The sequence below is a fragment of the Sphaeramia orbicularis genome, chromosome 16 (assembly GCF_902148855.1).
Source record: "Sphaeramia orbicularis chromosome 16, fSphaOr1.1, whole genome shotgun sequence".
NCBI classification, from domain to species: Eukaryota; Metazoa; Chordata; class Actinopteri; order Kurtiformes; family Apogonidae; genus Sphaeramia; species Sphaeramia orbicularis.
This window is the reverse complement of record NC_043972.1, coordinates 11333505-11357475: the sequence shown is the minus strand read 5'-3', so window position 1 is coordinate 11357475 and position 23971 is coordinate 11333505. Positions and strand designations below refer to the sequence as shown.

The 23971-nt window shown below is 37.6% G+C and overlaps 1 protein-coding gene across 1 annotated transcript in view; it reads right to left on the bottom strand.

Annotated features, from left to right (window-relative positions):
• Nucleotides 1-23971, bottom strand: part of rspo2 (R-spondin 2) — a 155436-nt gene that overhangs the window by 93429 nt on the left and 38036 nt on the right. The gene's annotated exons all lie outside the window — the stretch shown is intronic.

Sequence of the window (23971 nt, the reverse complement as noted above, 5' to 3'; positions counted from 1 at the left end):
CTGGAGGACGCAAAAACACAAAACACACACGATTAAAAAGACGATCCCACCGAGGTGAGTATCCAACAAACAGGCGTTACTCAAGATTTTCTGCTGTTTTATCTTTTTTCACACTGTGGGAAGCAAAGGACAGGCTCTTATTAACCCTTTAAGGACTACCATTATAACAGGAGTACACTACTTTATGTTGTTTTTGCAATAAAAAAATCCGAACATGTATTTTTAATAATAATAATAATAATAATAATAATAATAATAATAATAATAATAATACATCACACTTATACAGCGCTTTTTGGACACTCAAAGGCGCTTCATAAACAAACAAACAAAAGAACAAAGGGGCTCAAGAAAATGCAAGTTTGAACAGGTGAGTTTGAGAGTTTTTTCCAATTCTTTTTTCAGGAAGGGCTTAATTTTAAATATCTGGCCATTAATTATCATTATTATATGTAATAAATGCTTAAAACAGTGCATGATAGCAAAAAAAAAAAAGTGACTTGCATTTTTAAAAATCACATTTATTATGAAAAACGACTGTAAATGTGCTAAAGGAAAATTTATGAGATTATAGACATAAACTTCCAACTATTTTCCATGTGTTCATACATTTTTGTTTGTCTACATCATTGTGTGTCCATGTTCTTCTTGTTCTTTTTGGTTCTTTTCACACACTGCATCTGTGTATGCCCTGGATAGATCTGCATATGGATTTACATATAAATACTAATATACAGACATTTAATTACAGCTAAAATGTAACTATTGATGAACTACACAAACCATAAAAATACAGATAATATATATATCACGCCAGGTGTTATGGCATTTGGCGTGCTATACGTACGCGTTTTCGTCCTTTTGCATGTTATTCAACGCCATTTGATGACATGCCAATGTACGCCAAGATCTCCACTTTACATATCTGTAACCGCTAACCCAAAGCCTAACTGCTAATTGTTAGAGTGGTGTGTTATCTGTATGCAATTCATGATATCGCGCTGTCGTATCGTTACTCATGTATGGTTGACCTCCACTTCAACTGATGACGAGAACACAGGAAACTGGACGTAACAAAGTCGACTGTGGGAGGGCTGACCAGCAGAACACAACCCAAGAACAAAAACCCAAACAATCGTAATAGAAATATCAACAGGATATTCTTTAATTCATAGTAAATATGTCCAATTCAACAATTTGTCATTCATGCAAACTCTGGTTCCCCTCTCTGTACTCGAAGGCTGATTGGTTGTGAATGTGAATATTGCATTAATTCTGGTCAGAGCTGGCCTTCTGTAACGATTGTGTTGAGACAGCCGATGAAAGCCCCTAAAACCACAGTGGCTCTGGACTCGGCTCCAGTTCCCTGCGGAAGACAAAGGAGCCAGTAAAAAGACGGTCCGTTCCACAATAAGCCACTTTCACTGTAAACTTCTTAACATCCCGTTTACAGGAAAATGTCCTTGGGCGAATCCAATCTCTCCCAACGAAAGACACTTCAATTGATGTAAGCCAAGTCTTAAATATCACAAGCAGGGACCGGGTAAGAGCGACCGACGCTCCGACGCAGCGACCTACCACAACGCTTAATAAAACACTGAGCGGCAAACTGGACAAATCCTCAGAGACAGGCTGCGTTACTGGCCGCGGATTCGCATATTAGATTTCTCCGAACAGACAAAAGTAAGCGCTAAGTGGGCCCAGCGCAAGCATCAGTTTGTAATCATGTGAAAATCAGTCGGCGGATGTCGGTGGCTGCCTTGGACCCGTCTTTTTTTCCTTTCTTTTGATGGAGCGGTGGGAGGTTTCGGAGAGGTACGACGGCCCTGCCAAACTACTCCCGTCCTCCTGAAGCCGAGCCGGTGGAAGTAAGATGAAGTGCTAATCAGAATGTGTCTCTCATGGCCTTTAGGGATGAGGTTTACAGGGACACCCCATCCATCACGGCAGCCAGGATGAGCGCTCCAAACCCATTCATCAACCACAGCGGTGATTGCTCATCTCCAGTTCTCAGTCTGTACGACATGAAGGAGAAACGAAAAACCCGATTTATTCACGAACGGAAAAATGTGTCTTATGTTCAACTGTCAATCCGGTGTCTGAGCTGTTATCATTTTGAGTTCGGCCAAAGCAAATTGTCTGTAAATTTAATAAAACCTCAGTTTGCAGCTGATTTACTCATTTTTCTTTTACTTTATCTGATCATATTTGATTATTTCATTCCTCAGTAGCAAATATCACTGTGATTATTTTCAGTTTCTTTTTCCTATCACTTAACTCCCAAACTCAGCGTCTGCCCTGGATAACACTCTGCATAAATAAATATATAATTTGCAGCTAGAACACAACTATCAATGGACTATACAAACCACAAAAATACAGATTAAAAACAGTGAAAAAAAGTGAAAAACAGTTAAACACACTATTAGAAGACTCCAAAACAACACTATCACTGTTATATACAATTATTTACAAGAATTCATCACAAAAATACCGCTCAAACGTTGCTAAAACTAATACAAATCTTCCATGTCTCTCTCACTGACTGCACTCTGCTGCTCTATGCTCCGCCCACTTCTACCCATATAGAAATCAAAAACTCTGAATCTCCAGTACTTGGTCTGCACGTCATGAAGGAGAAACGCAAAAACCCGATTTATTCACAAATGGAAAAATGTGTCACAATAAATTCAATAAAACTCCACAGAACAGGTCTGAAGCTGATTTACCTGTTTTCCTTCTACTTTTTCTGATCGTATTTGATCACTTCATTCCTCAATGGTAAATATCAGTGTAATCATTGTCATACTTTTAAAGTTTCTTTTTCCTGTCAGTTAATTCACCCCAAACTAAACTTCTAAACCATGACGTCTCGTCTCCCGTTTCATTCTGTCAATCGTTCCATTCAGTAAAAACTCAAGTGAACATTGGACCAAACCTCAGTCCTTCACCGTACACTTATGTAGAGTATACAGTCTGGATGTGTTTACAGCAAACTGACATCTACATTCACTCAGTCACATTCAACTCCCTCCACCCTCTCCAAACTTCAACACAACTCTGACTGAAAAGCAAAGCCAACTTGGCAAAAGTCAAAGAAGTGTGAGGCTGGAGAGCGTCTTCCTCTGTTTTCAGCTGAATCCACTCTACAGCCGTTAACAGTCTGCGAACAACACCATCCCAACAATAATAGAATAATACAATCTGGGCCTGTGGTCATCGTAGCCCACTGTCCGATCAGTCAGCGGTAAATTCCAATCACTGAAACGCTCCTTTATGAGTCTGGTTTCAAACTCAACCGTCGTTGTTGTCAAACATTTGTTTTGCCAGTTGCTAATCTCGCAATGAGCGATGATTGAGGATAACATAATCACACGGCGTTTGAACGCAGCAGATCCCACATCCTGGAATTAGTGCAGGACTGATGGAAGGAGCTGCAGCACAGATCTGGTAGATCTGCCCCAGTGAGTGTGTGGAAGGGTTTGGACGTTCAGGCCACAGGTATGTGAGGAAACAGGCCACCGCCACAGCAGCAGCAGAGGCAGCGTCCTCCACAACCAACACAACGGCCCGCGCACTTTACATCAATCTGCGAACTGCCAGCAGGTTTGAGCAGCGCTTAAAGAAAACACTCCTGTGTATGAACTGGATATTTTAGACAAGAAGAAACAGAAGAAGCAAAAAACCCTGGAGAGAAGCATCTGGAAGAGGAAAGAGAGCAATTTAGAGCCGAGGACGAGGAAGAATCGAAAACCATATGGATCACACTGCATCCTAGAACCAAACAGAACAGAATAGAATAGAATAGAATAGAATAGAATAGAATAGAATAGAATAGAATAGAATAGGACAGAACAGAATAGAACCGAACAAAATAGAACATAATAGAATACAATGAAACATAATAGAACAGAAGATAATAGAACAGAATAGAATAAAACATAACATAATAGAACAGAAATACTTTTTTTTAATAACTTTTTGTTATTCTTCTTCTTCACTTGTTGTAACATCCCTCAACATCCGGGGGTTTTTTGTTCACGTGACTCTAGTTGTGTAAAACGGTCTTTCTATTACAGTTTTATGTATCGATATCAATTTTGCTACACTCAAAAATGAGAGTTTTGGTGAAATTATTGTTTTTCCATTAAGCAAATTTTTATACCCAAATTATACTTGTGCAATCTGAGGATCAATAAAAAAGCATCTAGTGTGTGTGTGTGTGCGTGTGTGTGTGTGTGTGTGTGTGTGGGTGGGGGGGGGTCTCTATAGATAGAAGTCTCTATAGATCCTCGTAACTTAACCTAATTTTGTGTGAAATGTGTTCTCAACATAAAACCGTATGTTTAGTGTTGAACATGCGGTGGTTGTTTTTCATACTACATGGTGTTTTTCTGCAGATTCTTCCCAAAAACGACCCGTGTTTTGACACATGCAGGTCTGCCTTCCACGGCTTCTCCTCAAACCCACAAATCCTGTCATGCCTGGGCTCCTCTGGTGTTTCTTCTGTCAGTCAAGCTGAAACAGAAGTGACCCAGACGTAGGGAGAAGCCGCACATAAAGTGGTCATTGTGAGATCACAGAGTCCAGGTTCGGCAGGCGTTGTTCTTCAGACAGGAGACGAACGCAACCGCCATCACAACTGCCACTCCGAGCGCACGAATAACCCACGGCCGTTTACAGTTTCAACCACAGAATACATATTACGTGAAACAAAACAAATCCGCAGTTCCCACTTCTGACAGCAGAGTGGAGACACTTCTGAGGCCGGAGTATAACGTTTTCAAAAGCCAGGGTCCATGTGAACGTCAGCGAAGAAGAAGAAGAACCCATCACACAGACGCTTAATGACGGCCTCGGCGTGTCATTTCTACACGACACAGGGTCGGTTACAGACGCCGCTGGAACACAGGAACCACATGAAGAACCTTCAGATATCCTCCAACTCCCATCAACAATACGACAGAAAAAACTGAGGCGGAATCTGGTGGAAAATGTCATTTTGAATTTTAACCCTTTCATGCACAGTGGACAGTTATTCTACAGCTGTTTTAGTTCCATATCAGCCAACACAGTGGACGCTTCTGCACTATCCCATAATACACTGACATTCATACCATTACTGTAACTGTATGTTCTTGATAAACCTGATCTGCACTAACATGTTTGAATGTAAATCAAATGCTAATTGTTATTAGACTGTAATTAACAGGGTTTTTTTTTTTAACCCTTAGTGGTCTGAGCCGATTTTGGCCGTTTTTCAGTACTTTTGATTTTGCCTTTATATACTATATAAAGAAATGTTTACTATACCCATGTTTGGGATCGTTTTTTTTTTCAGCACAACTTCATCTATCTCATCGGCCTATTATTTTTTCACTTTAACCTACTATGTCAATGCAAAAGGCCAAAAAAACACACAATGAATATTAAATCCAATTTGAAAAATGTACATAATTTACTGCATAAATAACACACAGATGCAGAACGAACCTTTTCAAAGACTTTAAAAGTGAATATTGGTTCCAAATATTAGGTATATAAAATCAAAATGGTAATAAATTAAAACTATACTCAAATATTTGACAAAGAAGCAGATCTTTACATAGGCGTTTTCTCCTGTTTTTTTAAGAAATCCAACCAACAGTTTTGGAGAAGACTGTTGAAACATAGACACTGATGACTTTGAGTTTGACCCTTCAAGAACACTCGAGGTCGAAGGTCATGGACCCAAATGAAAGTCCATATGTGACTTCTATCAGTGATCATAGGAACTATACTGATATCTCTAACAGTTTGCATGTTATAAACCATCAAAATATGGACCATTAGAAGCCACATTTGTAATAATTCAAAAATTTGTCAAAAATACAAGAATTCAAAATTCTAAAAACTGTGAAAAAAACTTTGCAGACATTGTCCCAAGGAATTTTTTTTTTTTTTTTTTTTTTAATGAATCCAATTAGTAGTTTCGGAGAAGCTTGCTGAAATCTAGACATTTGTGACCTTGAGTTGGACCCTTCAAGGTCACTCAGGGTCAAAGGTCATGGACCCAAATGAAAGTCCATATATGACTTCTATCAGTGATCAATAGGAATTATATCGATATCTGTAACCATTTACATCCAAATATGGACCATTATAAGTAAAGGCTCATTTAAAGGCAGAATGAATCCAACCAGTTGTTTTGTTGGAGAAGATGTTTGAGGAACTTGCTAACAAAGACGACACCTTCACAGTAGCTCATGTCCCATCGACTGGTGAGCTAAAAAAAGAAAAAAAAGAGCGACGCACATTTCCATATTACATTTGACAAATTGAATCGTCATAATGTAACCCATGAAATCCCCATTCTATGGTCCATGTTCCAGTATCCACAGACCAGCATCTGTTCTGCTCAGGTGAGGTTCTGGTTCTCCACATGAGGAACCATGGCGCGTTTGGAGAGCAGAGCGTTCATTCTCAGTCTTTCTGGGAGGTTTGTTCAAAATGCAGCTCAGGAGCAATTAGAGCCTTGGCCAGTTCCAGCAGAAACCTAAACTTTGTCTCAGGTAGGTTTTTATGAGTCCAGAGCGAGCGTGACAGGCGGCGCCGAGGTCTGCCAAAGCCTCCACGAACAACGGTTCCACCCACGGACCCAGAACTTCCTGCCTTCCACTCACCTACCGTTACCCATGAAATCATTCACATTGACCTGTTCCAACTCTGCAACCCGAAACCCTAACAAGGCAAATTGCACATATTTTTTCTGTTGCTTTTAGAGCCTGAAGTCAACGTTGAGAACAAGAAGACATTCTTACGTAGGGTCGGTCTTCGTGGGCCAATTTCAATTTCGGGAAAGAAAAAAAAAAAAAAAAAAAAGGAAAAAATCCAGCTGGTCCTGCTGAAAACTGATACTGCTTAAACCGTTTTCACTTCTTTAAATTTGACATTTTTATTGAAAAGTTACAAAAGCATCATTAATCACGTACAAAATTGGGCAATAATCATGCGATGTATGTATAACATCAGCGTCAGTACGACCTGGACTGAGTTCTATTTAATAAAAGACCGACAAATTCCTTAAGTTTTCTTCACCCATTGCATATTTTAGGAGGAAAACACCAGCCCTCTCTTCTATTACACTGTCCACTTCTATAAACCTCCTTCTAATCAGCATTTCCTACTAAACTAAACAGATCTTTAGCTTCTATATTATTAAAGAGTCATTGCAAATAAATGGGAAAAGGATAAATGTGGATGTAGATGTTTTTACAACTGATTGAATCAGATTCTGCTTTGAGATGCTTTTAACCCTTTATTGGGCAAGTGACTATTTTTGGTCATTTCCACATATATTTCAAAACAGTGACATCAACAGTTCCATTGAGGACAGTGAGTCAACAATCTGAGTAGAGCTGAAACGATTAATCAAATCAAAGTGATCAAAAAAAAAAAAAAATCATTCAGCCACAATTCTCCTGAATCAAAGCTTTGTTTCCTTCATCTCTCTGCTGTTAAATATTGGTTCCACTGTTGTGTTTCACACGGACGCTTATTGTGACGCACAAAGAAGCTTCAATTCAGGAAAACTGCAATAGAATATTTCCCTTCAATCAATTGCAGTCGATTAATCGAATCATGAATTTTTGTATTTGCTTCAAGCATCTGATCGATTAATCATTTCAGCTCTAAATCTGAGGTCCAATGTGGTCTCCAGGGTCTGGAAGGTCCAATGTGGTCTCCAGGGTCTGGAAGGTCCACCTTTGCATGAACAGTGAGTGGACCTGCTTTAGGGATGGGAATCGATAAGAATTTAATGATTCCGATTCAATTATCGATTTTGCTTATCGATCTGATTCCTTATTGATTCTCATTGGGTGAGGGAATAGAAGAGTACAAAGGGGTGTGTTTGCATCAGCTGTCTTTTATATTTCCATCTGCACAGAAAACTTAAGACACTTTACTAATTCCTCTATGTCTCCTGTTGTTGTCCACCTCATTTCCTTTCCCCTACCTTCGGAAACTTTATTTGAGGGGGCAGGACGTTTGTTGCCCGCACCAGAACTGGGTTCAGATGACGGCCTGGTGTTCACTCTGCCTCTAGATTCACAAGTGTCGCTAAGTAGCAAATCAAATACATGACATTCCCATACATGAACCAAATGCTGTGGACAAAATGTTTGAGCAGATTGGAGGGATTTCACCCTTTTGAAGACGTGGAAGCTGTGACGGTGTTCCAGTGGACCTGGTGTCGTCTTTACACCTGAAATATCATCATACTTTGGAGCGTTTCTGCCTCAACACCATGTTGGCCACATTCTGACCAAAACAATGCAGTGTGTGTGTGATGTCATCGTGCATGTGCAACGAAGGTGAAATCGATAAGTAGAATCATTAAGCAGGCAGGCAAACGATTCCAAGGAATCGAGCTACTGGGAACTGGTTCTCAATTCCCATCCCTAACCTGCTTTGTTCGGTTCCATGAAGTAATGGAACTAATGTAAGGAATGATGTTCAAAGGGATCACATGGATGTGGACAGGGGTCTAGACCAGCACGCATGGGGGTCTAATGTTCTAAAACTCATGTTCTAATGTTCTAAAATACATGTTCCTTTCACCTTACATGTGTTCCCAGAGGCAGTGAAGTCTTGTCCCTAAAATAGTCTGACATTTTGGGCAGTTTGGCAGCAGTCTGTGATTGTCAGAGCGGTACAAAGTGAAAGTGAAACTGAAGACGCTTTACTATTCCTCTAACCCCACACTCAGCCATAGGTGTGGATCCAACTTAATATTCCTAGAATGACTGGCTTCTGCGACCTGCCTTGGAGAGCCTCCGTACTATAATGGAGGAAGAAAAGTTTTTTTTGTGTTTTTTGCATCCAAAAATCAGTTTTGTTTACATTACAAACACGGCATTTAAAGGGTTAATAATACGACAGGTATTGAGTATTTGGTACTTTTGTTCATGGCTCAAGTTGCTGAAATTAAAAAAAAAAAAAACTGGAAAAAAAAAGAAAAACACAAACTAGAGCCACACGATATATCATTTGAGCATCGTCATCATGATGTACGTGTGCGTAATAGTCGCATCGCAGGTCCTGCATTGTAGGAGGCAAATGAACTCAACATGTTCTCAATTAAGTTCATCCTGGGTACCTGACACACACTGCACACAGCCATCCACCAATCACAATCGTTCTTAATCAGTTTGGAGTGAGTCGCTGGTAACAACGCTGAAAAATGAGCAACGAACAAGAGAAAATCACCGAAAACAAAGACTTGATGCCAAAAAGAAAAGCAACGTTAGTAATCTGGAATTATTTCAGCTACAAGAAGGATGAAACTGAAACATGTGCTCTTTAATGAGAGGAAACAACTAATTAGTTTGATCATTTACGTCGGCACCGCACAGATATTAGATCCTGAGTATTTTTTTCATATCGCATAGAAGTCCCGAAACTTTGCACAAGACAGTCCAGAGCACCTCCTGTCCCAGCACTTTCAAACATTCCATTTTAAATGTATTATTATGTTTATTCTGTTGTTTTACTTGGTATTCTTATTTCACTGATTTTAATTGCACAGCTGTTTTTTTTTATGTCTTTTTAATCGATTCTTGTATTTTCGTCTATCATTTTGCTTTTTATTCTTCTGTATGACACTGTTTTTAATTGTACAGCTGTTTTTTTATGTCTTTCGTGTATTCTTGTATTTTATTCTTTTATTTTGGTTTTTCCCCTGTAAGTTGCTTTGGAAGAAAGCATCTGCCAAATGCATAAATGCATAAATATAAATGTAAATATCGCAGGGTTAAAAAAAAATGGCAATGTCAATTTTTTCCCAATGTCATGCAGCCCTAAAACAAACTATGAAAACCATTTGGACATTACTACAACACTGTGCACATTATCTGGTGGTTAAAGGACCTCTATGGGCCAGACAGCGACAGGACAGGTTTGTAAACGACCTTTTTTTCCACATTCAATAAAAATGTTTCTGCCCAATACCATCAGGACGAGGTGTATGAGCCGATATCTGCTGACGTCACCTGGACATGCATCTGACATGTGACACCGAATTCCAAACACAGCGAACAGGATCGAACAGCTTTATGGAAACACAACAGTTTGTATTCTGACACTTGTGCGTTTCTGCGTGGGCCCCTGGTATGTAAATCTAATAACACAGACGCTGAATGGCACTAAGCAGCAGCCACACTGACCATTGTATGGAGAACATATGTACAGTACAGCGGAACGTAGGGTTGGATCCACTACGTTTCCTCAGTACGTCTGTGTTCGACGTAAATGTCCGACGGTAAAGAAGCGCTGGAGTCTGGGTTCAGGATGTGGAATAAAGCAGAAGGTCACAAAGTATCAACAGAAGGGGACGTTTTCCGTCTGATAATTATTGTTTATCGTCTAAACTCATTTATGTGCAGGTTCAACATTCAGCCTAATATGATCTGAAGTGGATCAGAACCAGTAAGATAATTTTAAAAAGCCTATAAATAATGAATATTACATTTTTTTCTTGTTTTAGTGCAAAAAATTTACAAAAATATCCTTACATTTACAAACTATCCAAACAAAAATCATGTGAATAATCTAACCTTAAGAAAAATAAGTGCAATTTTAACAATATATGCCTCAACGTAGGTACAAAACATTTATTAACAGGCAGAATTTTGTTAAAATTGCACTTAATTTAAATTTTCTTAAGACATTTCAGGTTGTTCAAATTTGTTCAAGTTATTAACATTTTATTGTTAAAGGATAGTTAATTATTTTCATAATTTAATGGTATTTTTTGCACTAAAACAGAAAAAAATGTGGAGTTGTCATTATTTTAAGGCTTAATCTAAGATTTTTTTTTTTTTTTTTCAAATTAAACCAAGAAGAAAATTTGTTGTCATTATTTGTAGGTTATTATGATATTATTTAACCTCCTGAGACCCAGGAAATGTCAGCAAAGTACCAGCTTTTTTTTGGTTTTTTTTTTTTATTAAATAAGTGCCTATATTGGAAACATCATGATGCAACAGTTTTTTCAGATGCAGTTTTTAAAATTTTTATGGAATGTCCTTTGTGGACAGTTTTCTTTTCTTTTCTTTTTTGTATAAAGTTGTGAAACTCGTGTCAACAAATGTGGACAGAAAACCCATAGCTGGGTCTGAGGTGATATTAACTGGGTCTGAAGTTAATATCACAATGAGTTGTTTGTAGCCCCTGAACACTCTTAACTGTTAGTGTCTTCAGTGTAATTTTTTGCACTTCTGAAATTCATTCTGGGGGCCAAATTGGAGGGTCAAAACACAGTAATGTCCTGTCAGAGAGAAAACTTTAATTGATTGCCATTCCAACATTTATTTCAATATAAAGCAGCTCCTTGTTTTGGATAATCTCTTATGGTCCAACTAAAGCAAAAATGAGTTTAAAAGTAAAAATGTGGGTCATTAATGCAATACTAAACTGTCAAATTGTCTCTAAAATGTCCCGTCAGAGAGATTTCCAACACTGTGTTTTGACCCTGGAACATTTGGTGGCCCAGTTTTGGCCCACCGGCCTTATGTTTGACACCCCTGCTGTAAATGGGTTCTTCGATGGAGCTGGTCCTAAAAGCAGGACATGGGGCTAAAAATCCAAACCAGATGTAGACGAATGTTATGAAGCAAGTTTGGAAGCACTTTGGGTCTATTTTAAAAATAAATATTTACTGACATAAAAGAGAAACTATTTTTCAGATAAAACGCGCATACAAGAATCTGCATGTAACACAGTAAAAAGGACACGAAAATTACGCACTACTATTTTTTAAAAATATCTCTTTATTCTGTCACAGGTGCATTTTGGGAATCGAAGTAAAAATGCAAGGCAGAGTGTTTGATAAAAATGACCGCTGTTGCAAAATCACTCACGATTTGTTTGTGTTTAAATGTCAGGTTCTGTATGTAACACCAGTGGACACGATGGGTTCCACACCAAACCTGGAATGACACTGAGATTAATGAAAAACCCACGTGTGGATTAGAAAAACCACTAGGATCCACACATTGAACACAGTGTCTTTGTTTAGAGTCTATAGAAGACCATTTACACGCATGTTTTCACATCTAATGCACTGACACCTAGAAAGATTTAATGTCCATATTTGGTCCAATATTTTATTAAAAAATTAATTAATTATGGGATGGCTCAGAGTAAGAGTACCATTTTTTTTGTATTTATCTGAGGTCATCATTAGGTCCATCCTGGGGGTAAATATGTCTACATTTACCTTTTATTATTGGGTCTAAAACAATGGAAAAATAACAGATACTAAAACAAACCCAGTTTCATGGACAGACCCAAATAAATATGGGATACGTTCACTGTTGGTCCACTTTAGAGGAAAAAGACAAAGCTGGGAGTCCTGCAGCCACCAGCTAAAAACTCTGTCGACCCCGAGTTCAGCCGCCGCTGCAACGGATCAACAGCGTTCACGCTTGTTAAAAGCTCCTACATGGAAAATGACATCAAACCCACCGCGATTCAGGCTTTTGACTGTATTTGTCGAGGATCTGGAAGTCGCACTTAGCTCAGAAGTTGAGGAGAAAAAGCAGAGTTAAGGAGGTAAAACGGTTGGGCGGGGGGGGGGTGGACGTCGGCATATTTCTGTTCCAATTTAGCAGAAAATATGTTGGAGTTGCCTCCGACTCTTTTCCAGCTGGAAATAGTCAGGTTTTAGGATCTATGTTTTCTCCCCCGGTTTACTTTAACAGATCGTACTGTAAGCACATGTTTATAATTTAGGAGCGTCCTGCTTTTTATAATGATTTTGCAGCTTGAGACGGAGCGAACACATTGGCTGTCAGACGTATTAGCTTAGTCAAAGTGTTCCTGGGATGTACATTCACCGGGCGGGGTGGGGGTGGGGGGTGGGGTGTTCAGATCTGAATCCTCACTTTGAAGGCGGTTTATGAAGCAGGGAACGGGTTAAACAGACGCAAACGGATCCAACAGCGAGCCACTGGAAAACAGGGGCCACTTTAAGCCTCACTCTGAACCTCCTAAGACCCAGGAAATGTCAGCAAAGTACAAGTTTTTTTTCCTTTTTTATTAAGTAAGTGTCTATATTGGAAACATCATGGTGCAACATTTTTTTCAGATGCAGTTTTTAAAATTTTTATTTGTAGGTCACAACTGTCACAATTTAGTCCAGGGGTCTCAAACATGCATCCCGGGGACCAAATGCGTCCCGCCAAAGGTTCCAATCCGGCCCCTGGGATGAATTTACAAAGTGCAAAAATTCCACAGTCAAGGCTGTTGAATTTATTTTAGTTCAGGTTCTACATACAGACCAATATGATCTACAGTCCAATAATAACAGCAGAATAGCCGACAAAATAGAATGACTCCATATTTTCTTCTTGGCTTGATATGAAAAAAAAAAAAAAAACAACTTACATTATGTCTATAAATGATGACAACTTCAAATTTTTGTCTTTGTTGTAATGTAAAAAATAACATTAAATTATGAAAATATTTACATTTATAAACTATCCTGTAACAATAAAACATGAAGAACCTGAACAAATATGAACAACCTGAAATGTCTAAAGAAAATTCAGCACAATTTCAACTATTTTCTGCCTGTTCCTCAGTGTTTAGTGTCTTTGTAGATCTGATTCATAATGAACGTGTAGAAATGATAAGTTAAGGAATAATATTTTTAAAATTGCACTTATTTTTCTTCAGAAATTTCAGTTTTTTCAGGTTATTCACATCTTTTTTGTTTGGATAGTTTATAAAAGTAAGTATTTTCATAATTTAATGGGGTTTTTTTGCACTAAAACAGACAACAATTTGCAGTTGTCATTATTTATAGGTTATTATGCTAGTATTTTACTGGTTCGGCCCACTGGAGATCAAATCGGGCTGAATGTGGAACCTGAAAGAAAATGAGTTTGAAACCTCTGGTTTAGTCTGAACCGTGGATCAACAAACGGCAACTTAGCAACAATAAGAACATCCCATAATGACTTTATACCTTCATAAGCCTCGGAATTAAACTCATCCATGTAGAAGAAACGATGCTATTTCAGAATCAAACACCTTTTTTTTTTTACATTTACAGCTGAGTCCAGGGGACAAAACTTCTTTTCTTTGACTCTTGACGATTGTTTCTTTCTGGTTCTCATCCTCAGAGTAACTCACTACTCCCTCTAGTGGTCAAATAAATGCCCCGGTTCATCAATGGAAATAACTTCCCTTCATATCTGTTCAATCCAACAGATCACCATCTTCGAAAGAACTTCACAGACCTTTATTCTAAACACTACAATTAGAATTTTAGCTCATTTTTTACCATTTCAAAGTAAAAATGCGACATATAGACCCATTAAGGTGATTTTTCAGGTTGAGGTCACAGTTGACAAGCGTCACCACTGTGATAAAATCATCTACTTGTTGAAGAAATGTATAAATATCCTCCATCCAGTCCGACCTATGTCACTGAATAATAATATTTTCAAAATATTACAATGTTAATCTCAGCAAAGCACAACATTATTTTCATTAAATTACGAGTTTTTTTTAAACTTCGACTTTATTCTTTGTAATATTGGCTTTATTCTCAAATTTATTATTTTAATCTCATTGTGACAGGTGTTTTTATTTTTCCTACATGGCACTAATACGCTGAAATGTCAGCAAAGTACAAGGTTTTTTTTGTTTTTATTAAATAAGTGTCTATATTGGAAACATTATGATGCAACATTATTTTCAGATGCAGTTTTTAACATTTTTATGGGATGTCCTTTGTGGTGGACAGTTTTCTTTTCTTTTCTTTTTTTTTTGTGTAAAGTTGTGAAACTCTTGTCCACAAATGTGGACAGAAAACCCATAGCTGGGTCTGAGGAGGTTAATGCACAATGAACCACCGCCACAATAATACTAGCATATTAGACTACTGGTATTATTATTATTATATATTTTTGTATTATTACAACAATTATTATCCCCCCCCCTCTTTTTCTCACTGTCATTCACACCCCCCTCTTCCCCTTTTCCCTGTACCCCCCAACCAAGCTATATTGTTTCGTTGCTATTTACATTTATGATCTTTTTCATTGTAATATGATGTTGTTGTTGTTGTTTGTCAGTACTCCGTTGTTGTTGTAGGGATGGAACCCTATGAAAATTTCATATCACGGTTATTATGACCAAAATTATCACGGTTATCATTATTATCATGGTATTGTTGAAATTGTGCTCAAAATGTTCAAAAAGTACTAATACACACACTGAAAGAATTGAACCAAGTTGTATTTTGAAAAAAAACAAACAAACAAACAAAAAAAAAAACAAACAAACAAAATAATTAGAACAATGTACTATCTGTTGCAGAAACATTCAAATATTAACCCTTGGTGGTCTGAGCCTATTGGGGCTGTTTTTCAGTCCTTTTGATTTTGCCTTTATATACTATATAAACAAATATTTATTATTCCCATGTTTGGGATCTTTTTTTTTTCAGCACAACTTCATTTATATCATCTGCCTTTTATTTTTTTTTCACTTTAACCTACTATAAAAACATAAAAGGACAGAAAACACAAAAACTTATGTAAAATCCAATTTGAAAAATGTATAGAATTTCTTGCATAAATAACACACAGATGCTTAAACGAACCTTTTCAAAGACTTTAAAAGTGAATATTGGTTCCAAATATAAGATGTATCAAATCAAAATTGTAATAAACTAAAACTATCCTCAAATATTTGACATAAAAGCAGATCTGTACATGGGCGTTTTCTCTGGAAAAATGCAGTAATCAAACACAGTTATTATGATAATTACAATTTAAACAGTGATACTGACCATCTGCAATTTTTACTGTGGTTTATCGTTATACCGGTAATCATTACATCCCTACGTTGTTGTTGTTGTTGCTTTTGGTTTTTTTATTTATTTGATTTTCCCTTTGTTTATGTGTTGTTGTTGTTTTTCTGTCCACATTGTCTTGTTAACTATCACTACTAAAAAAAAAAAGAACACATTGGCTGTCAGACGTATTAGCTCAGTCAAAGTGTTCCTGGGATGTAGATTCACCAATGCAGGGGGGGGGGTCCTCGCTTTAAAGGCGGTTTACGAAGCAGGGAACGGGTTAAACAGGCACAAACGGATTCGACGAGCCACTGGAAAACAGAGGCCGCTTAAAACCACACTCTTAATGCACAATAAAAACAGAAAACCTGAGGTGACCGACTCTGGTGCCAGTTCACAGGTTGAGACCCGGGTGCAGGCAACTCGGTGGAAGACCACATCAGCCCACATCCAAAGTAAATGTTAAAGCAAGACCAGATCTTTTTTTTCAAAACAGTGGCCACTGCGGCTGCAACTGGCAATTATGAGGTTATGCTAAATGCTAAACTCCTGTCTAGCATTTAGCTAAAATGCATGGAGCTGGACAAGAATCATAAAGGCAGCAAATTGACTCAGACATGCAGTGAAATGTGCATTTAGTTTAGTAGTTAATACTGGATCCACAGGCCAAAGGAAAGGCCAACTGAGGCTGAAGGACTTAAACCAGGGGGGGTCAAAGTCATTTCGTCACATTCAGCCCAATTGGATCTGAAGTGGGTCAGACCAGTAAAGACATAGCATCAGAACCTACACTACAAACAGACAGTTAAGGATACGTGTTTTTTTTTTTTTGTAATTTTTTTGGTGAATAAAACTACGACAGCGTATTAGGGCAACATAAGAAAATAAAAATGCTTGTCACTGCTAGAATAAAGTCATTAATTAACAAGAATAAAGTCATTAATTAATGAGAATAAAGTCATTAATTAATGAGAATAAAGTCGTAGCTGTAAAAAACTCATTTAAAGCTATACCTACCGATATGGCATTTCTCACACCACTCAGTAAAAGCTGGAACATGAACAACCCGCCTCCTTCCAAAGCCACGCCCACTTCCCTCTGCCTGAGCTCTGACGCTCTCCTCCTCTCCCCTGATGCACATGGTGGAAGCGGAAGCGGAGGTGGAGGTGGAGGTCCGGTCCGCTTTGGCGTGTCCGCAGACCCCTCCCTCAGTAATCAGATACATCATCCACCTGCCGCAGCTCCTGTTCCATCAGTAGAGCTTGTATTTAAGGGTGTGGTCTGTGCAGCGCAGGGTCAGGGTCTTCACTGCACCTCAACGCCCAGACGATCGGCACGTGCACTGTGAACGCACGGCCTCCGCGAATTTTCCGTGGACATTTCAGGTTTCATAATTCATACATTTCTCATCCTACATCAGGGCTGTCAAACACATGTTCCACATTCAGCCCAGTTGGATCTCCAGTGGGCCGGACCAGTAAAGTAATAACAGTGAAAAAAGTAAAATTATGATCAGGTTTATGTCTACAAAGTTTCCTTAAAAATCTGAAATAACACGAACAACTTGAACTGTCTTAAGAAAAACAAGTGTAATTTTAACAATATTCTGCCTGGGTTTATCAGTTTATCATTTACACATGTGTGTTACAATCACACAAAACATTTAGTAACAGGCAGAATATTGGTAAAATTGCATTTACTTTTCTTAAGACATTTCCATTGTTCATATTTGTTCAGGTTATTCACATTTTTTGTAAACATATAGTTTGGTAATGTAAACATTTTCATGTGATTTTACTTTTTTACACCAAAAAACAAAGAGAAAATTTGGGGTTGTCATTATTTATAGGTTATTACTATAATATTTTACCAGTCTGACCCACTTGAAATCTGATTGGAATGTATGTGTCTGTATGTGGAACCTGAATTAAAATGATTTTGACACCACTGATTGTTAATGTCTTCAGTGTAATTTTTTTGCAATTTTTCACAAATTCATCCCAGGGGCCGGATTGGACCCTTTGGTGGGCCGGATTTGGCCCCCGGGCCGTATGTTTGACACCTGTGTCCTACATCATCCTGCATGGTGTGACACCAAGTACATGTACCTGTATGAGTCCCACTGTCATAAAAGCTGACCTTTGTACAGACCGGTCTGTTTAGTCCAGTACACCAGACTACTGGACTTTTGTCTCCATCCTCCATTCATCATACTCCTGTTTGTTCCCCTCAGTTGTTGTTTCTGTTAATAAATCTGTTTTTTCCCTTCCACATGTGCATTTCAGTCCTATCCAAACACATTCTTAGACAGTAGACTGTGGTCAGTGACAGGAGAAGCAGCGCCTGTGAAGCGTCAGATTCAGAGGGACACAAATCAGATGCGGAAACGGCGATAATGGATGATTGACAGGAGGCTCAGTCAGGTTCGGCCAATTGTTTCATTCGGACGAATAAAATGATTGGTCAGAATTTTATCAGAAATATATGAGAATTAAACATTTTTGAGTTTCAATACCAGGTGGATTTGTTTGACATTTTAGTTTGACACACGCTTATTAGGAGCATTTTAAGATGACAAAAGAAAAGTGTCAAAATGCCACATCATACGGTATAGCTTTAACGCCACACTGACGGACACTCAAACCGAACATGTGACATCCATGGAAAAGCTGCGGGCCGTATAAAAGCCAAACGCCGGGGGAACGGCCTTGATGTGGTGGTCAAGTAACAGCATCGTGTCTTCACTGTGGTCTGCGGTCCCATAAAAGGTTTTACGGCCGAGCCTCGTCATGAAAACAACACAACCCCTGTTCAGTCAGTGTCAACATCAGCGGAACAATGCACGAAAACCACGCAAACCTCAAATCAGGTTAAACACTTATTTCAGGGAAGGAAAAAAAAAAAAAAAAATAGTCTTTAAAAGTGGCAAAAATAGTTGCTAGTAATGCTACGTGGGGATGTTTGAGCTTTGATGGTGTTTAATTTTTTCTATTTTAGAGCAGGGATGTCAGAGTCATTTCAGCCCAAAGTGGGTCGAATCATATATGTAAAGATTTAGATCATCTATTTTTTTTTTACTTTAGATTATTATTTCAGTTATATTGTATTTTTAAATCTTTTTTTTTTTTTTTCCTGTGTATTGTTTATTTACAGGGAGGTTTATTTTGGCTTCTATCCTCTCCGGCGCAATAGTGTTACTTGCATGAAAATTTATTTATTTATTTATTTATTTATTTATTTTTCTTGCTGTTTGTGATGTGTACAGAAGCGTATTGCATTCACACAAAAAATGTAATTTGGCTCTGTTTTTCCGAATAAATGAGATAATTATCTCATAAAAACAGAGCCAATTTTTTGTTTTTTACTTATTTTTTCTCGTAATTATGAGATAATTATCTCGTTAATTCAGAAAAACAGAGCCGAATTTTATTTTTTTTGTGAATGCAATACACTTCTGTAGATGTGCAAATAAATACAATACGATAAAATAAAGCAACTCCAAACTTTTCTCTATAGTTTTGAGTGGAAAAAAAAAGGAAAATTACTCTAAGAAAAATGTTTACATCTACAAACTATCCTTTAAAAAATGTGAATAACATGAGCAAACTGAAATTTATCAAGGAAAATAAGTGCAATTTTAACCATATGAATTTTTTTTTCTTGCTGTTTGTGATGTGCAAATACATAAAATCAATCAATCAATAAATAATATCAACTCTAAACTTTTCTCCATAGTTTAGAGTGAAAAAAAAAAGTAAAATTACACTAAGAAAAATGTTTACATCAACAAACTATCCTTTAAAAAATGTGAGTAACATGAAGAAACTTAAATTTATTAAGAAAAATAAGTGCAATTTTAATCATAGGAATTTTTTTCCCTTGCTGTTTGTGACGTGCAAATAAAATCAATCAGTCAATCAATAAATAATATCAACTCCAAACTTTTCTCTACAGTTTTGAGTGAAAAAAAAAAGTAAAACTACACTAAGAAAAATGTTTACATCTACAAACTATCCTTTAAAAAATGTGAATAACCCGAACAAACTGAAATGTATTAAGAAAAATAAGTGCACACACACACACATGCTAGAAGCAGTGGGCCCAGGGAGCAAATAGGGGTGTGTTACGTGCCTTGCTCAAGGGCACATCAGCCAACAACTCTCCGCCAGTCTGCCAGGGAACTGAACTGGCGACCCTTTGGCAACGAAAACGGCAAAATAATGGAGGACAAATCCAGAACTGGTGCTTATTGTCTTTGGTGACCCAGTTCTAAACCTGCCACTTACTGTCAGGTGGTACGGGTCAAACCCCACCCCCCCACCCCCCTCTAACAGCGGCGTTCAGGTGCAGAAGGACTTTAGGACGAGCAGGAATGGAACCACAGGAGTTAATGGATGATTCATAAGGATGCACTTTCTCACCGTCTGGGACACCGACATGTGTTTTCGGGTTCGGACCGGCTCTGTTCGCACATGTTTTCAGGTTTTTTTGAACTTCCTTGTCAAACATGCAGGTCATGTTCCACTCAGACCACACCCACCACCAAAGCAGATGATCTGAACTCTGTCATTTACAGATTCAACGCAGATACGAACAGGAAATACAGGCAAACATGAAGGTGGTCACAGTAAACCCTAAGAACAGAGCCCATAAATCACCTCACCTCAGAATGAAAAATACTTCAAATCTTTATGGACGACGTCGCATCTTTTACAGCGCATTTGGAAATGATCGGATCGGCGTCCAGAAGGTGTTCATTTAACCTTCAGTTTACCGTCGAAAGACAAAGGAAAATCCATCTGTCTGTCCTTTTATGGGTTTTGGTCCATTTTTGTGCCTATTTCATTCAGTTTTTGTTCATTTTTCACTAATGTTGTTGCTTATTTTTTTGTCTTTACTCATTTAGATGCTTGTGTTTATCCATTTTTTTAATTTATTTTAAGTTTTTTTAATGAATGTGACATTTTTTCATCATCTGTCTGTCTTTTTGTCCATTTTCTTTCCTATTTTGTTCATTTTTGTTCATTTTTTCACTAATGTTGCTGCTTATTTTTTGTCTTTACTCATTTTGATGCTTATGTTCCTCCATTTTTTCCTTATTTTATTAACTTTTTTTAACAATCTGACATTTTTTCTATCTATCTGTCCATTTTCTTGCCTATTTTGTTCTTTTTTTTTTCTTAATTTTGTCTCAATTTATGAATTTTTCACTAATTTTGCTGCTTACCAGGTTTTGTTTTGTTTTTTTCATTATCTGTCTGTCCTCTTTGTTTATGGGGTTTTTTGTCAGTTTTTTTGCCTAATTTGTTTTGTTTCCATTAATTTTGTCTCAATTCGTTCATTTTTCACTAATTTTGCTGTTTATTGTTTTGTATTTGCTCATTCTGACGCTTATGTTCTTCAATTTTTTCCTCATTTTGTTAACTTTTTGATAGATATTTTTCCTATCTATCTATCTATCTATCTATCTATCTATCTATCTATCTATCTATCTATCTATCTATCTATCTATCTATCTATCTATCTATCTATCTATCTATCTATCTATCTATCTATCTATCTATCTATCTATCTATCTATCTATCTTCTTGCCTGTTTGGTTCAGTTTACATTAATTTATTTTGTCTTTACTCATTTTGATGCTTATGTTTATCAATTCTTTCCTGATTTAAACTTTTTGAATCAATCTGACTTTTCTTTTTCCATTATCTGTCTATTCTTTTTGTTCACTGTGCTACTTAGTGGGATTTTTTTGTCCATCTTTTTGCCTGTTTTGTTCAGTATTTCTTAATCTTGTCTTAATTGGTTATTTTTTCAATAATTTTGCTGCTAACTGTTCTGTATTTGCTCATTTAGATGCTTGTGTTTGTCCATTTTTTCCTCATTTTGTTCACTTTTTGAATCAATCTGACCTTTTTTTTCCCCATTATCTGTCTGTCTGTCTGTCCATTGTTCTACTTATTCATTGTGTTTTGTCCATTTTCTTGCCTTTTTTGTTCAGTTTTCATTACTTTTGTCCTAATTTGTTAATTTTTCACTAATTTTGCTGCTTATTTTTTGTCTTTACTCATTTTGATGCTTATGCTCGCTCATTTTTTCCTTATTTTGTTAACTGTTTGAATCAATTTGACATAGTTTTTTTCATTATCTGTCTATGTCTGTCCTTTTTGTCCATTGTGCTACTTATTTATGGTGTTTTGTCCATTTTTGTGCCTATTTTGTTCAGTTTTCATTAATTTTGTCCTAATTTGTTAATTTTTCACTAATTTTGCTGCTTACTGTTTTGTATTTGCTCATTCTGATGCTTATGTTTTTCCATTTTTAACTCATTTTCTTAACTTTTTGAGTTAATCTGTCATTTTTTCTATTAATTATCCATCCATAAATTACACAAGTCAGTATATTTACAAAAAAGACAACTTAATGACGTAGGTCGTGTAAATGATGCTCTGCCAGTTTTTTTTTTTTTCCAACTGAGAGAAATTCCTTGAAAGAGCAGAGAAAATGTGTCTGAAAACAAAGCCCAGATGGGTGTCAGTTTTATGATGCGTCGTATATCACATTTATCTGCTCCGGTCCCTGAAACATCTCGGATTTTCCCACAGGTTCATGACACTAACCCACGATTAGGATGTTTGTATAAAACAGCAAAGTACGGAAAAGATACGAGAGAAACGAAAAGGGGAAAGTTTTTTTTTTTTTTTTTTTTTTTTTTAATTTACACCATCTTAAATCTACTCAAGCTGTGAGAGAAACGCCCTCGGAGCAGAAAGAAGGAAGGTTGAAGGAGTAAAAGGTGGGTGGAGTGGCTCCCATTAGCCCACATGTTGGTAATTTATCACACATAAACCTCACACCTAATTTTCACACCTGTAGCTCAACGGGCTGAAAAGTCTAGTAATTCATTCAGTGGCGCAGCCCCTCCCCCTCCCGCTGATCCACGCCACCATGCCTGGCATATTTGCACCCCATGCAGCCCCCCCATGTTCGCTCTGCCTTCACTATTTGTCATCACCTTGACTAAACTCATCCCGACTTCCAGCTCACACATCTGAAAAACAACAGCGGCTGGAGTTTAGACCTCACAGAGCTGCCAGAAAGAACCAACCCAGCAGCCACTGCGCACATCCAGATGGGAGATACCTCTGTTCAGGTGCCACGCCAAAAACAGATACGAGAAAAAAAAAAAAAAAAAAGAAGATATAATGTGAAAAATGTGTGGGAAAAGTAACCAATAAACCAATAAATATTACTGATGGATTGCATTTTTCCCTTCTCTTCTACTGTATTTATCTCCGAGTTGCAGCAACTGGAAGTTCTGCTTCATTTCTATCAGCTGGGGGAGGTCACGTTAGAGCAAAGGGGGGCAAACATAAGGCCCGTGGACCAAAACCAGGACGCTAGAGGTTCCAACCTGGGCCGCCAAGTTCAAAAATGACACTGATGACATTATTAATTGTAATAACCTGTTCTACCTCCCAGTACTTTAATTCAAATGTGCAATAACTTGTTTTCACCTTCCAGTACTTTTATTTATTATTATTACTTTTTTCTGGTCAGTCCTCTATTTTACAAGTGTGTATTTGTGTTTGTCTGTGCAATAACTGTTTTTATATGTTTTAGCTGTGATCATGTTTTGTTTCTGTTTTTGTTCATGTCTTTTTTCTATGGATTCTGTGACCCAGAGAAACACAAGAAATCCAGTGTACCTGTACTGCAATGTATCTGTGCAAATGGCAAATAAAGTCTAGTCCAGTCTAGTCTAGTCTAGTCTAGTCTAGTCTAGTCTAGTCTAGTCTAGTCTAGTCCAGTCCAGTCCAGTCTACTCTACTCTACTCTAGTCCAGTCTACTCTACTCTACTCTAGTCCAGTCTAGTCTAGTCTAGTCCAGCCCAGTCCAGTCCAGTCTACTCTACTCTAGTCCAGTCTACTCTACTCTACTCTAGTCCAGTCCAGTCCAGTCTACTCTACTCCAGTCTAGTCTAGTCCAGTCCAGTCCAGTCCAGTCCAGTCTACTCTACTCTAGTCCAGTCTACTCTACTCTACTCTAGTCCAGTCTAGTCTAGTCTAGTCTAGTCTAGTCTAGTCCAGTCCAGTCTACTCTACTCTAGTCCAGTCTAC